We start from the raw sequence: 15,316 nt of genomic DNA, 5'->3' as shown, positions 1-15,316 counted from the left end.
CACCACAAGAATTACTAATAAGCTTAGTTGAAGCATGCCAGGATAATTTTAGTTAACAGGTAAGTCAATATTTCTTTTACAAGTATAGTGAAATAGTGTTTACACAACTGGTGGGCTATTATGGACTTATTTAACTTGTTTAAAAGAGTATAGCACCCATTATTTGCCCTGCTCATTTTACATTCATGATATAATCAGACTTACACTAAATTTCTTAACTTCCTTTCACCAACAAAATCTAATTAATTGAGAAGAGAGAAGGATTTAAGAATAAAAATCTATTTTCTTTCAGAATTACTTATTTTGCAAGAAAGCATTCGTTCAGCTTATTTGTTACTTTAAAATAGCCTATTATATAAAATCAATTGGATCTGTCTTTGATATTATGCAACATAAAGGAAAACTTTAAGTATGTCCATATGTTCAAAACATGCTAAAAGAAAGAATAGTAGTATACGATATCATCAAATCTTTAGCTAGTTTTGATCCCCTTGTTTCATTTCATGTGTGATAATGAACATGGTTCTCCTGACAAGCAGCTTGCTTCCTGAGAACATGTGTCCAATCAAATTCACATGTAAACCATGGGTAAATTTTCTTTTAAAACTAGGAATAAAACTAATGAGAAAAATAAAACTAAATGCATGAAATTAAATGACGTTTCTGCTTATTCACATGCTTTGTTTAATTCTGCCAAATATTGCCTTAGTATCCAGACAGACCCTTCCACTTGCTCAGTGTGATGGGTCTTTTTCTGGTCCCTTTAGAAAGACACTTTAGAATTTCTAACCATCCACTCTGTCCACATGCCCATATTTAAATGTCAAGGCTTAGAGCAGGAGCCTTGCTCCCAAATGGTGAGGGGCTGATAAGCTCCTCTCTGCAGAACTGCTTCCAGCGGGCCTGTCTCTGGTGTGCGCACACCCACGGTCCCTCACCTGCAATTCAGAAATCCTAAGAACTCTGAGAAGGGAAAGGGTTTTTTTTTTTAAATTTCAGGTAAAGGTTTTTTGAAACAAATTTGGTGGTATAATCAGATCTGAACAGGTATGTTTCTATTTATAGTCTTTTTCTCATTTTCATGTCAATATTTCCTCAATTTGCTGCAGAAGTGTTGATGTGTGTCGATTGCAGGGCGCTCATCCCGACTTCACTAGGAGTTTTGGATAATATATGGTATAGCATTCTTGATATGTTCTATTTTTAAAATTCTTAAAAATTAGGCATTCTCCAACGTCTGTGACACTATGATTTTGGCAAAGGGATTATGACTTGGTAAACATGAACGAACCTTGGAATTTTATCTCATAAACAATATTCAGAAGAAAATAAAAGATAGAGAACAGGAGTGTCAGAACTCATTGGTTGAGGAAAAGGTGGAAGTACCATCAAGCGCAAAGCCCACTGAGGAGAAAGGCCATGGCTGGGCCCAGGTGTGTGAGTGGCCCTCACTGGACATGCTCCCCCTTGCAGAGTACAGGGTGCAACTTCCTGACTCTTATTCTGGCCACATGCTTGGGACATGGCTAGTAGAAAATATTCTATGTGTTAGGAATTGGCTCTCTCAAATGCTAGATAATAAATAACAATCAGAAGCATTTTCAGAAAAGAAAAAACCAGAGGTATTGAGTAGAAGTAGTAAAAGTAAGAAGGAACTGTACAGCTCATAGAAGAACAAATTTATAGATTTTATTCCTTGGATATACAGGATTTATAAAGGAAAATAAACAAATAAAGAACCCACTATTCCTCAAAATGCTTTATTTTGGTAAGTCTGGTGTATTTTACTTGAGTACGCATAGTAGCATTTCCCTGCAATTACAATCTCATAAAGCAGGGCAGAATATATTGCACAAACATTGTGGCTCAAGTCAATGAGTCATAATAAAACATTGTCCAGATTGCTGCAATTAAAATTTACAGAAACCTTTTGTTGAGTGTTGTTAGGTTTGTGGATTAATAAAAGGAGCCTGTTTGTTTTAATTTTTTCTTTAACAAGGCCTAACATTTTGATTTGAAGTTTCATAGATTTTTTTCTTTTGCATAGATTTTGGATAGGTACTTGGCAGAAAGAAATCTCATGGCAGCTACAAAAAAAAATACATTCTAAACACATTTTCTAAGAGAAAATGCCCTTCATTTCCTTACCAACCTTCACTGTTCCTTTTTTTCACACTCCTTCTGTTTTTCCCATGTCCATTTTCTCCTTCAATTCCCACAGGGTTGCTGGGAGCTGGTGGAACGGTGTAAGGGTGGGCCGGTCACGTATGAGAAGGGCAACATGGCATCGCAGTAGGGTACAGTTTTGGGTTCTCACAGACCAGGGTTCAAACCTCTGCTCTGTCATTTACAAGCTGTGGAAGTTATAGCAACTTCATCTGCAAGGCCCACTTTCTTCCTTTGCAGGGTGAGAGCATTGTACCAAGTTTACCCAGTTGTTAGAAGGAGAGCTAATTGTTTCAGGGTTTTTGCAGTAAGCACATTTTTTTGTAGTAATAAGGGACTTTCTATTGTTTTTTATAGACTTTTTCCTTAAAAAGCCTATTCAACTCTATGGAGATAGGAGCACTGGAACAGGCAACATTTCACTTGTTTTTTGTTTGCTAATGACATGGGTACTTTGAACATTTATTGTGGTTTCACATGAAAGTAGAATGTGTCGTAAAATTTTGAGATCACCTTGGTTGGAAACATTTGCTAGTGAAACAGTCTGAGTTACAGTTAGGCCTCAGTTTCCAGTTTTAGTAAAGCCTCAGTTCCCAAGTTTAATTAGAATATATTTATTCAAAGGCATCTACTGCACATCCAATAGAATCCAAGCACTGGGAACGTGGTGATGAATAGATATTGTTACTGGCCTGGCCCAAATGCTCAGTAGTTGCCATTCAAAAGACAACTCCGAAAAGGAACTTTATTTTAAGCCAGCAAAGACACACCTCGGATCATTCCCAGAGTAGTGTGTCTCAAAGCAAAGCATCTGATCTACTGAATATCTTTATTAGGGGAAGCCATGCATAAACATGGAGGTAGACATTCTCGTTGCACATATAGGTGGGGACATTCCAGCTCGTCAGGGGCAGTCAGAAAACATGGCTATACATACATCATATGTTAAAAAACGGTAGAAAATCTCTGCTCCTGGGTGGAGACTTTAGTATTATAATGAGGGAATAATGTGGAAAGTTCTCGAGGAAGTCATGGGAGAACCCTTCAGGCTGCTTCAGCTGATCTCTGGGGCTTTCAGCCCTCAGGCGATTTCAGCAAAACATCCTGGGCTTGTTCTTGAAAGGAATAAGAAACCTACATCAACCATTGTGTAGATACAGATAAACACCTGACTTGGTCTTTGTCTTTCAGTGATTCTTTTAGCAAAGTACAAGATAGTATTGCACAAACTTTACAAATTTTAGAGTGATCTAAGTGGGCTCACAGGTTAATCAAGACAGAGTTATACACTCTAAACAAGGTTAACCCATGTTACCCTACCTGCTAGTCTACATGGGTTAGGTTACAATACGGCACCTGCTTTTGAGTAATTCACTGTTGAGTTGAGAAAACAGACCTGGAAAATAGGTAAAATCCATAGATGAAGAAAATGCTATGAGGGTAAAAAGGGAGGAGCAACTAATTGCCTCAGAGAAGGCTTCATAGAAAAAGTGGTGTTTAGAGTGAGTTCTTGCAGACTCAACAGGAGTTAAGAGCTGAGGACTGGAAGGACATCCCTAGGAGTTAGATGGGGACAAAACATGCTTTTTAAACAATGGTAGCAATGGTAGTGATACAGGGTACAGCCAAGGGGGGGGGCAAAAAAAAGATTTGGAATGGTGTCCAGAATTCAAAGTGTATAGGAATATTGGAGAGACATATAAGATGTCCTCACCACCCACCCCAGGGGAAAGAAACAAATGGAGCAGGGACATTGAGAGCTGTTTTGCATAGCAATAGTTTTGCAGCTAACCTCTGGAATGGTTATTTAACATATCTATAACCTTTAACTGGTTTCATAGATATGTTAAATAGCAGTGGCCAAGTTTAGAGCCAGGGAGAGAAGGTAGTGGCTGGGACTGAGGATGGAAACTAGGGGCTGCACTCCTGAGTGAGAGGGCCTGTGAGAGAGCTTGGAAAAGATGGGCTCCAGGACATGAGGGGCTAACTGCCCAGGTGAAAGGGAAGAACCACGCAGCTTTGCCAGAATGGAGATCCCTGCAGCCAGGTGAAGAAGACAGCCACATGCTTTTGGTGGAGTGCGGACTCCTGCAGCTTTGGTAGAAGAGGCCCACGCGGCTTTGGGGTGCCCCGTTTGGCCACGGGGCCTGAAAAGCAAGAGAGACTTTGACTGGAACTGGGTACAAAGGACTCTTGCCAGTGGACCATGAGAGGGTATCACAGTACTTTGGATTAACTGGAGATCCTGCCTGGACGGTCAACACAACTGACGATACCAGTGGCCTGGAAAAACGGATGTGTGCTCTTTTCCTGATTTATGGTACCTGGAGTTGGGACAGTGGCAGAAGGGAGCGGGGTGTGTGTGTGTGTGTGTGTGTGTGTGTGTGTAAGTGTATACCCTAAAGGACTTTGATATTTTAATGGAGGTGTTAGGCCTGAATAGCATTGAATAAACATTTCGTTTCCTTTTCACAAATCTCTGGCATTGAGAGATGTCTTTCTAGTGAACAGATGAGCCCAGTAGGTATTAGTATACCGTCCTTGGGAGGGGCACCTGTTGTTCTATAGCAGCTTTTTGGCATCCCTAGGTGGGCCAAATATTGCCCCCCTTGGACCTCTGTTTGGTAACAGGGTGACTTCAACACATTTAAAAAAATTATTTCTATCAACGACCTTAGGGTAAATATAAATATCTCCTTTTTACAAATAAGGAAATTAAGGCTCAGAAAAATTAAATAACATTTTCGAAGTCCAATTTTACACTTATTGGCAAAGCTGACATTTAATATGTGGCCTACTAGTCTTCAAAGCCATGCTTAATTTTAAGCCCTGAGAAGGGAATAGGCTTTGGAAGGAAGATAATAAATTTAACATTGGACATGTTGAGTTGGCAGTTGAGAGGTTTCCAAACCATGAAGGGCGCCGATTATAACATGTACCTTTGGAGCTTCGATCTTTCTTGATGTGGATTCTCAGGCTTGAGCCGGGCATGAATTCTTGATCACAGGCTGGATGCACGGGCCTCTTTCTTTGGGCCGCTCTCTCCCAATGTTAGACCAGGGTGCAGGGCCCTCCAAAACCCAAACTCGGAAGCTGTGCCGGTGTCCTAACCAAATATGATAGTGAGTGTTTTGGGGAAAGCGATGTCTAGGGTGCTTTGTTCTCCTTGATCCTTTTGCAGTCACATTATGGGGAAATATGATGCATTTTGAAGACTCAAATGTCTCTTGCCACTTTTTTTTTGGTGGTACTGAGCTTCATATATTACCCTAGTAATTTTAAAAAGTATTTCCTTTTATAAACTATTTTTTCTCAATACTTTTTGTCTCATCAGTTTATAATAATACAGTTTCTGAAGGCATTCTACAAATGTTTGTTTTATGAGTCCGCTACAAGAGGAATATGAGCTAGTTGTGGATATGTTGGAAAATGAGCAAGCATAGAAGAAAACAAAAAGCGTGCAGACCACTTGAAGATGAGAGCTGTTAACATCTATTTCCTTTCAGTCTTTTTAGTGTGCACATATTTTTACTTAATTGTGATAATTTTCCACTTATGAGAAAACCATATTCCTCACCATTAAATATCTCTGTAAACACCAGGTTTAATGTCCTCACGATCACTTATTTTCCTAGCTCTGTAGATGAGGAGATTGAGGCTTAGAGAACTTGAAAAAAGTTCCCCAAATATGGAGCAAATTTGACTCCATCACTGTGTGACCTCTCAATTTGGCAAGGAAGATTGACAGTTTAAATAAATAACCATACTAGAGTGTAGCATACGGGAATTTGTTTAGGAGAAGTCCAGAGGTCTGGAGGAGTTTGGAGGCAGGAGGGAATACATCTCGCTGGTGGAATCATGGAGAGTTTTATGCAGTAGGTTGTATGCGCGATGTGTCTCAAAGGATGGATAGTAATTTGACATTGGAAACAGATATTTAAGAGCAGGGACAGTATGAGCAAAGGGATGATGGCAGAAAAGCTGAGAACACATTTGGGAAATCACTATTAATTCAACTAGGTTGACTTTTGGGCTTTTAGGAAGCTCTGGTAAGGGATAAAGCTATAAAACTGAAGATTAGGAGAATAATTAAAGTTTAGATGCTTTGTAGATGGGTGAGCAGGAAAGGAACTAGGTTCCAGGAAGCTCACTCTGGCCCAGGGCGGAGGGCTGATTGAAGGGAAAAGGCGACAGAGTGGTCTGATTCAGTGTGTACTTATTGAGCTTTATGAAGTGTGGGATGTACCGGCTAGAACACAGCAGTTTCCTATCTGACCAATGGAGAGGAAGGTTGTGTTAAAAATGAACAGATTTGGGGAAGAAGAGTCCAGATTTGAGTGTGTTGAGAGTGAGTGGCCCAGGGCTCAGGTGAGTTTTCAGGCAGGTACTTCAGAGACGAGGCAGGGATAGATGTCCTTATGTTAGGGATTTGGTAGATGAGGTGCTCATGGTCCATATGGACATTGAGAAGAGGTGACTCTAAGTGTGGGAATTGATGGAATTGTGGAGAAAGAAATTGTAGATAAATATGTTGCATTTATTGAGCCCTAACTACTCATCAAGCACTGTTCTAAGCATTTTACAGGTATTATCTCATTTAATCCTGACAAGCGTCCTATGCAATATGTACTTTTAACTCCCCTAGTTTGTGGATACGGTGCCCCCATTTTATAAATAAAGAAAGTGAGGTCCAAGATCACACAGCTAGAAAGTGTTGGATCAGGGGTCTGACCTCAAGCACGCTGACTCAAAACCTATGATGTTATTTATGCCGATTTTCAGATGAGAAAGAGAGAGAGAGAGAGAGAGATCTGAGAAACATCAACACTTAGAGGATAAATCAGGAGGAGGAGTTAGCAGAGACCAAATGGGACAGTTAGAAAGGGCGTCAGAGGATAGGGGGTCAATGTCAAATACTACCGACACTTCATGTCTGTTGGAAGGTACCTCACTGTGGGTAGGATGCAGGTGTCATTGGAACAACAAGGCTGCATCTACACAATTTGAAACAAGGTTTTATTTAGTTACATAGCCAGGAAGAATATTCAGAAGGAATATAGTTATTAAGGAACTAGTACCTGGTTGGTTGATAATAGTCTATATCTATTGTACACTTAAATATTCTTAGTTTTTCAGCACCAAGACTAGTCACTAGTCAATAAAAATTTGATATAAGAACACCGTGTAATAATTTGGAATAGCTGGCAGAATAATTTATTCGAGGGAAAGAAAAGTCTGACTCACATACTTTTTTTCTGAAAAGAAATATGTTTACTAATTTGGATGAAGAACAAAAAAGAAAACTGCAGTTGTGACTGGGTTTAACAAAATTGGGTCAAATTAAGCACATGCCTGAAAGAATAGTTTAAAATGTCTCACAACTATTATTTTAGTGGTTTAATGAATAAATTTGTAATTCTGAAACTACTTCCCTCTTAATGCAATTGAATAAAAATTTATTGACCACTATTTAAGTAAATCTATATGCTAGGCACAGACAGTGCTAGGAAAGAGACATTTGTTTATTGGTTGAGTAAATATTTGAGAACTTACTCTGGGTTGGCATTGTGCTTGGTACTGAGGATGTAATGGTGAGTGAAGTGAAACTGGTCCCTGACCTCCTGGAGCTTCTGGTCTAGTGGGAGTGACCAACACTGATTAAAAACAGACACACAATTTTTTTTTTAAGCAAGCTGATCTGAGTGCCATGAATTATCTTCGGGGCACAATTTACCAATGAGAGAATAAAATGAAAATGGCCTGCAAAAATGAGCCAGATTTCTTAGAATGGTTTTCATACCATTAATTTGTTCAGCAGTCCCTCTTTTCATAGATGAAGTAAACAGTATTTCAAACATTCATAAAATTATTATCCTTCTAAATTAATGGGATTTCTGTTTCGCTTATCATTTGCCTTTTCCCCCCACCCCCTCTCATTTGCATGTGATGCTGTATAATTGTGATGGTGCCTTGTTGACTGCAGGTTTATTCTAGCGGCAAGCAGACAAAGAAAATAGAGCAATGAATTGTATTAACCAGCAAGATTTTAACACCTCGACTTCAAGGCTGACTTGAGTGTTATAAATGGTGTGTGAGCGACCTCCATCATAGTGTTAGGTGGATATACACAGTAGAGGAGCTTCCTTTAGGTAACAATTAAGCTGAGATATTTTGAGAGCAAGGCCAATTAAAAAAAAATCTCTTGAGTGATCCCTTTAGTGCCAAGACATTGCGGACAGTCAAATTGTTAATCCTTGCTAGCATTGACTTCTAATGTTGGTTTGTACCATGGGTTTGTTTTATATGAAATGTCAGAAGAGGTTGTGTTTTTCCATGAAATTGAAAACATTTGACAACTTGCTTTTTATTTCATTTCCAAATGCTTTTCAACCTTCACACTGAGAGCCCACGCTCATAGCCCGGGACAGAACATGTGGCAGAAATCTGGCAAGTCGGAGGAAAAGGTGTATTAGTTACACAGAGAGGACCAGTGAACAGCACAGACTTTTGAAATGGAGAAAAATTTAAATGGAGAGGCCATTTTGCAAAGGAAAATAAACAACTTAGTTTATTCTGAGGTATAAATGGAAAGCATATATAAAACATATATAAAATAATTTTAAAAATTAATTCGTTTTCCTTAGAAACTGTTGAGATAGGTGAGATTTTTCACTAAAAACATTTAAAATGTAAAATTTTTGTTTATTTTACATGATGTGGGTAAGACAAAAGGAATAAAAAATGTCAAAAAAAGTCTATGGCAGATGAGTATTAAAAAGAGTAGTTCATTAGGTGGTAAATTAAAAGTATTGAAAAACCTCTGGCTGGGGTAGCTCAGTAGATTGAGCGCAGGCCTGTGAACCAAAGGGTTGCTTGTTTGATTCCCAGTCAGGGCACATGCCTGGGTTGTGAGCCAGGTCCCCAGTAGAGGGCACTTGTGAGGCAACCACACATCAATATTTCTCTCCCTCTTTTTCTCCCTTCTTTCTCCTCTCTTTAAAAATAAGTAAATAGCTTCCGGCCAAGATGCAGGCGTAGGCAGATACACTGTGCCTCCTCACACAACCAAAATAAGGACAACAACAATTTAGAAACAAAATAACAACCAGAACTGACAGAAAATTGAACTGTATGGAAGTCAGACAACCAAGTGAAATAAGTGAAATAAAGGAAGATGCACAGGAACCAATAGTGATGGGAAAGAAACTGGGACTCAAGTCAATGGAGTGTACCAGAAGGAAGAAAGAAACATCCAGTCAGAAAAGAATGAAGAAACAAGAATTCAAAAAAATGAGGAGAGGCTTAGGAACCTCCAAGACATCTTTAAACATTCCAATATCCAAATTATAGGGGTATCAAAAGGGGAAGAGGAAGAGCAATATGTGGAAAACTTATTTGAACACATAATGAAGGAGAACTTCCCCAATCTGGCAAAGGCAATAGACTTCCAGGAAGTCCAGGAAGCTCAGAGAGTCCCAAAGAAGGTGGACCCAAGGAGGAACATACCAAGGCACATCATAATCATATCAGCCAAGATAAAAATAAAGGAGAGAAAAGCAGCAAGAGATAAAGAGACAGTTACCTAAAAAGGAGTTCCCATCAGACTGTCAGCTGATTTCTCAAAAGAGACCTTACAGGCAAAAAGGGGCTGGAAAGAAGTATTCCAAGTCATGAAAGACAAGGACCTACAGCCAAGATTGCTCTATCCAGCAAAGCTTTCATTTAGAATGGAAGGACAGAGAAAGTGCTTCCCAGATAAGGTCAAGTTGAAGGAGTTCATCATCACCAAGCCCTTATTATGTGAAATGTTAAAGGGACTTACCTAAGAAAAAGAAGATAAAAAACATGTAGAGTAAAATGACAGCAAACTCACAATTACTAACAACCACACCTAAAATAAAAACAAAACTAAGCAAACAACCAGAATAGGAACAGAACCACAGAAATGGAGATCACATGGAGGGTTATCAACAGGGGAGTGGGAGGAAAAGAGAGGGAGAAAAGGTACAGAGAATAAGTAGTATAGACGGTAGGTAGAAAATAGACAGGGGGAGGGCAAGAATAGTATGGGAAATGTAAAAGCTAAAAAACTTAAGGGGGGGACATGAACTAAAGGGGGGGAATGTGGGTGGGAGACAGTGTGCAGGGTGGAGGGGAATGAAGCGAGGGAAATGGGACAACTAATAGCATAATCAATAAAATATATTAAAATAAATAAATAAAATCTTTAAAAAGATAAAGTAAAAATAGTAAAAAGAAAATACTTATTCTGGTAATAATATTTAGTCTCTGGCTAGAACATCGTTTTTATGCCAACTTGCTGACCAGAGCTATAGGATGGCTTTTTGTAAGAATCAATTTTCCTAAAGTACACTAAAAACAAAAACCAAGCACAAAAATCCGCCCCAAAATGTGGTTAGTAAAAAATTTTGATGGAATTTCACATGTCCTGTAATTTATTTAACTGTTGGCTATTTCCCCTAGGTTGTACATTCTAGGGTGACGAAATGTATTGTTTTCATTTCATTGAAAAATTTTCCTTCTATTGAGAAATTGTAAAAACACGGAAGCTGTTTCCTGACTTCTAGTTTAAATTCTTACATATATATTAACTCTAATTCCCCAAAAGCAAGTGCTTCAATAGTGCATATCACTCATATCCCCGAAGAGAAGCAAGAATGGAAATCCTCGGAGGGAAAGAGCAGCATATGCCTGTGGTTTCAATTTTAGTTTGATGTGTAAACTAAACTTAGGCACTAAAAAGGAGTGTGTTTGCCTAGTGGGCTTGATATATTTATGTATGTATATGTATATACATACACACAGAGAGAGTATTGGGTGCAAAGGGAGCAACCATTATGTCTGTTATAATAGATTTGGCTTCATAAGCAAGTTTTTTAAAGTTGAAAATGATCTGTTTAAGTGCCAAGAGCCTTCAGGCTTTAATTTATTTAGGAGGTTCATTAACATCTCTTCTTGGCCTAGGAAAACCGCCCCTTCGTTGTTTTCACTCACTCAGCAAATAGTTCCTGAGTGCCTGCTGGGGCGAGATGCTGTTCTTGGTTCTGGACACACAGCAGGTAAACAAAACGGCCAGGAATTCTTTCCCTCTATCTTCCTGAGGGTTTACATTCTAGAGAAGCAGACAACGACCAAATAGATAACTAAAATACATAGAGTGTCACGTGATAATTTGTTAAAACAGAAATGGGGAGGTCAGGAGTGGGAGGCAGGGAGGGCGAACGCAGTTTTGAGCAGAGCGTCTGGGGAGGGTTCCCCGAGAGCAGCCCTCAGAGTGAGCCGCGGAGGCCCCTGCAGAGAGGAGCTCTCCAGGCAGCAGAAATAGCTAATGCAGAGGCACCAAGTGGGCAGGCGCAGGCCTCCCTGTTCGAGGGCCAGCAAGGATGCCAGCGCAGCCTGAGGACTCCAAGGAGGGAAGGGGGCCCTCAAGGTGGTCATTGGAAGGCCTTCAGATTTTACTTTGAGTGAGATGGGCAGCCGCTGGAGGCTTTGCGCAGAGGAGCAACTTGGTCTAATGTTCAGTCCCCACCCTGCTAGGTGGGGAAGGGACGATTATGGGTTCAGTGAAAGGGCTGCGCTCTTGTGATCCCAGCAATGGCTTGGCCAGAGGAGTAGTGGGGGCGACGACAAGCAGCGGATGAGGACTGGGTTCTGGACGTTTTCTGACACTAAGGCCGACAGAATTCGCTGGTGGATCGGATGTGGGGTTTGTGAGAAGGAGGGCGCAATCGAGGAGGAATTCAAGGTTTCCGACCCGAGCAACTGGAAGGATGGAAGGTGCTGTTAACTGAGACGGGAAGACTGTGGGAAGAAAAGGTTTCTGGGGGGGGGTGGGGAAGAAGGTTGGAACTGGATGTGTTAATTCTGACCCACATAGACTAATTACTAAAAGTTCTGCAGCACCAAAATATTTATTTTTTGCCAACCTGACAAAAAATAGGTATAACTGCTTCGTTCACATCAGACAGCTATTGTTGAGTTGGCTGCTGTGATTTTTTTTTGAATTTGGCAATCTAAGGGAAAAGAGGTCAGTGCCCCTTACTACAGAATTAGGTGCTGCGTGTTTTAAAAGTTACTGGGGGAAGCCGGTTGAAAGTCACTGTTGCAGAGGATGGGGCATGGAAACATTTGTAGCAAAGTTTTGGGAGAAGCAGCCAGTGATGCAGGAGGAAAATCAGGAGAGTGGTGTTCTTTGAAGCTCTGGGAAGGAAATGTTTCAAGTGGGAATAAATGATCAACAGTAAAATATGCTTCTAATGGACTTAAGATGTAGAGGAAGGTCAGTCTATGGGGTTTAGCCTCATGCAGGTCATTACTAATGTTAACAAGAACAGTTGTGATAAAGTGATGGGAATGGAGTGTACTTGGAGTGAGTTCAATTAATCTATTCGAAATAGCCATAGAAATAATAGAATTCATTTGCAAATATCTGAGATAAAACACTCAAAAACATTCTCTGTGCAAAAAGACTTGAATGATGCTTTCAGATATCAAGACAACCCCCCCCCAAAAAAAAAACCAAAAGAAACAACTATCACGTATCCAGCACCTGCTCACACCAGGCACCATGCACAAGTGTTGTACATGCTTGATGTTGTCTGAATTAGGTGCCGTTATCTTCATTTTGTAAGTAAGGAAATTGAAGTTTGCAAAGATTAAGGGGCTTTTCTAAAGTTGGGTAAGTGATAAAGCTAAGGTGTTGGAAGTATTTTCTTAATACTCTTTAACTGAACAATTAGCCTCCAAGGTATAGTTGTTGCTTTTGGACATTAACAGTTTCTCTTTTTTAGAAACTAAGTATCATTATTTCATTTTGTTCATTCCATTGATATCATGTGTGCTTATTTTTCCAAATGTAGCACTTCTACAATACTTAAACTTTATAAGCAGTTGCTTTAACATATATTTGTCCTTTTTTGGATTTAGCCAATTACCCAAAATATTTCAATTCATTAAAGAGATTACCATGGCCATTCATGTTACCATGTAGCTAAAGAGAATGTAATTTTCTAGAATAATTTCTATCTTTTTCACAGAAGTTGATTCAATTTTTGGAAGTACCTTTTTAAATTAACCTTATGAGAAGCCATTGAGCATCGAACATGTCACCTCATCTTTACAACCTCTCTGCAAGGTGCACATTATTATGTTTTACATGTTACGTTTCATGGAAACCAGAGAGAAACCAGAGGTTTGCAGAAGTTGAGTAAAATGCCCGAAGTCACAAAGCTTGCCGGTGGTGGAGTGAGGATTGACCCCGCATCTTTTGAAATTACATTCCATGCTCTTTTCACGACAACATGCATATAAATTTAGTTAATTCCAAAGCTTGGCTTGAAATATTATATTTTCTTCATCTGTGTAAAATTGATTAGCCTCCTTTGATGCACCATTGTAACTCTAACAGCTGGTGCAACAGAGGCCGGCAATTTTAGGAAGCACGTATACATTTTAAAAATTATATATGTTTTCTCTGGGAAACATGTCAGTGAGTTGATTGATTTTTAAAAATCTATTAAGATTGGCTGTACATAATCTCAGGAAGGACAAGCAGCATTACTGTTGGCTTCGTTATGCCTTTGATAGCTGCTATGTCCTTTTTGAGGATATGGCCGGGGTTGTTGTTGGTAGAGACCTGGAGTGAATGCAGACTCTGGTGCCTGCGGTGAGAGGGGCCCAGAGTGTGTGTCATTGCCATTAAAAGGAGCAGCTGAGATGTACAAGGGGATCAGTGTGGGTTGGTTTTAAAGAGATGAATATTTATGTCAACTTTCCAATCCTTTTAGTAGGGATAAGTTAGGATAAAACTCACCTATCCTTTATTTTCTCTAAAGAAATATTCTTTTTCTATAGGTACTCTTTTCTGAAGATAGTTTTTTCTCCCCACCCCCCTTCACAAGCTGCAGGACTGAGCAGAGTGGGTAAAGCTGTCGTTGGAGCTCCCTCTGCTGGCAGCGAGTGTCGCCTTTTAGAAGACAGATGAAGAGAGCAAATCCTGCTGAAAGGCAGGCATGAAACACCTTTACCATTTCTGCCCATTCCCTGTGGTAAAATGCAGAAAGCCCATGCTCTCGTGTAAACGGTTTTTAAACAGCCATATTGAGATATAGCTTACGTGCCATAAAGTTCACCTGTTTAAAGATTACAATTCAATCATTTTTAGTATACAGAGTTGCACAACCATCACCACAGTCTAATTTTAGAACACTTTCATCATCTCACAAAACCACCCTTCCATCCGTTAGCCACCACTCCTCACTCCTCACCTCACTCTCCCTTGCCCCAGCCCCCGGAACCCACTAATCTTCGTGTCTGTGTAGATTTCCCTATTTTGGACACTTTGTATAATTGGCATCATACACTATGTGGTCAAATGGGACAGCATACTGGCTTGGAGCTTCACCTTCATTGTAACACGTATCCATAGTTCGTGGCTTTTTACTGCAGAATAATAGTCCATTGTGTATAGACACACCACGTATAGACTGTGTATGGACTGTTTATTCATTAACTGATGGCCATTTGGACTGTTGTTTCTACTTATTCCTAATGCCTCTGTCAGCATCCGTGTGTACGTGTTTATGTGAACACGTGTTTTCAGTTATCTTGGGTACGTAGGTAAGAGTGGAGTTGCTGGGTCCTGTCTGCGTGTAACATTTTGAGGAACTGCCAAGCTGTTCTCCAGAGTGGCCGTACCATTCTACATTCTTACACCCATGTTCTTTTACATAGTTTTAAAAAGTAGTACTTCAGAGAGAGAGAGAACTTAAATTTAACAAGTGCGCTTGTACTTATTCTTCTATTTTACTTCAGAACTTTTACATCGCCTCCATTTACTGATTTGCTGCTGTTCAGTCTGTCACCCCTTCTCCAGGACTTCTGTGAAACCTCCCTAGTTTTCGTCCATGTAAAGATGGCGAGATAACATGACATCAAAATGAAAAGAGCCAGAGTGCTGTCCTGACCGTTCGCCTCCTCAGTGACGCGGCTGTACAATTCCTTCAGGAGGAGTATGTTGCAACGGCTCGGAGTGCTGGCTCTGGCATCAGAGCACCCGGCTTAGGTCCTTGGTCTACCTCATTTTCATGGCACAGGCTCGGGCAAGGATCCTCTCATTTCATTTTCTCCC

Source organism: Artibeus jamaicensis, unplaced genomic scaffold (genome assembly GCF_021234435.1).
Source record: "Artibeus jamaicensis isolate MK-2021 breed Jamaican fruit bat unplaced genomic scaffold, CSHL_Jam_final contig_233, whole genome shotgun sequence".
NCBI lineage: Eukaryota > Metazoa > Chordata > Mammalia > Chiroptera > Phyllostomidae > Artibeus > Artibeus jamaicensis.
Note: the sequence above shows the minus strand (reverse complement) of the source record.